Source organism: Balaenoptera musculus, chromosome 8 (assembly GCF_009873245.2).
Source record: "Balaenoptera musculus isolate JJ_BM4_2016_0621 chromosome 8, mBalMus1.pri.v3, whole genome shotgun sequence".
Taxonomy (NCBI): Eukaryota; Metazoa; Chordata; class Mammalia; order Artiodactyla; family Balaenopteridae; genus Balaenoptera; species Balaenoptera musculus.
In genome coordinates this window covers 26,391,425-26,392,289 of record NC_045792.1, presented here as the reverse complement: position 1 = coordinate 26,392,289, position 865 = coordinate 26,391,425, and positions in this window count along the sequence as shown.

Below are 865 nucleotides of genomic sequence, written 5' to 3'. Positions count from 1 at the left end.
TGCATTGGCAGGCAGATTCTCAACCACTGCGCCACCAGGGAAGCCCACAAGATCTTTTTTGACTCACCCCCTAGAGTAATGGAAATAAAAACAAAAATAAATGAATGGGACTTACTGAAACTTAAACGCTTTTGAAAAGCAAAGGAAACTACAAACAAGACGAAAAGACAACCCTCAGAATTGGAGAAAACATTTGCAAATGAATCAACAGACAAAGGATTCATCTCCAAAATATATAAACAGCTCATGCAGCTCAGTATTAAAAAAACAAACGGCCCAATCCAAAAATGGGCAGAAGACCTAAATAGACATTTCTCCAAAGAAGACATACAGATGACCAAGAAGCACATGAAAAGCTGCTCAACATCACTAATTATTAGAGAAATGCAGATCAAAACTACAATGAGGTATCACCTCACACCAGTTAGAATGGGCATCATCAGAAAATCTACAAACAACAAATGCTGGAGAGGGTGTGGAGAAAAGGGAACCCTCTTGCACTGTTTGTGGGAATGTAAATTGATACAGCCACTATGGAGAACAGTATGCAGGTTCCTTAAAAAACTAAATATAGAATTACCATATGATCCAGCAATCCCACTACTGGGCATATACCCAGAGAAAACCATAATTCAAAAAGACACATGCACCCCAATGTTCATTGCAGCACTATATACAATAGCCAGGTCATGGAAGCAACCTAAATGCCCAACGACAGACGAATGGATATAGAAGTTGTGGTACATATATATACAATGGAATATTACTCAGCCATAAAAAAGGAAAGAAATTGAGTCATTTGTTGAGACATGGATGGATCTAGAGACTGTCATACAGAGTGAAGTAAGTCAGAAAGAGAAAAACA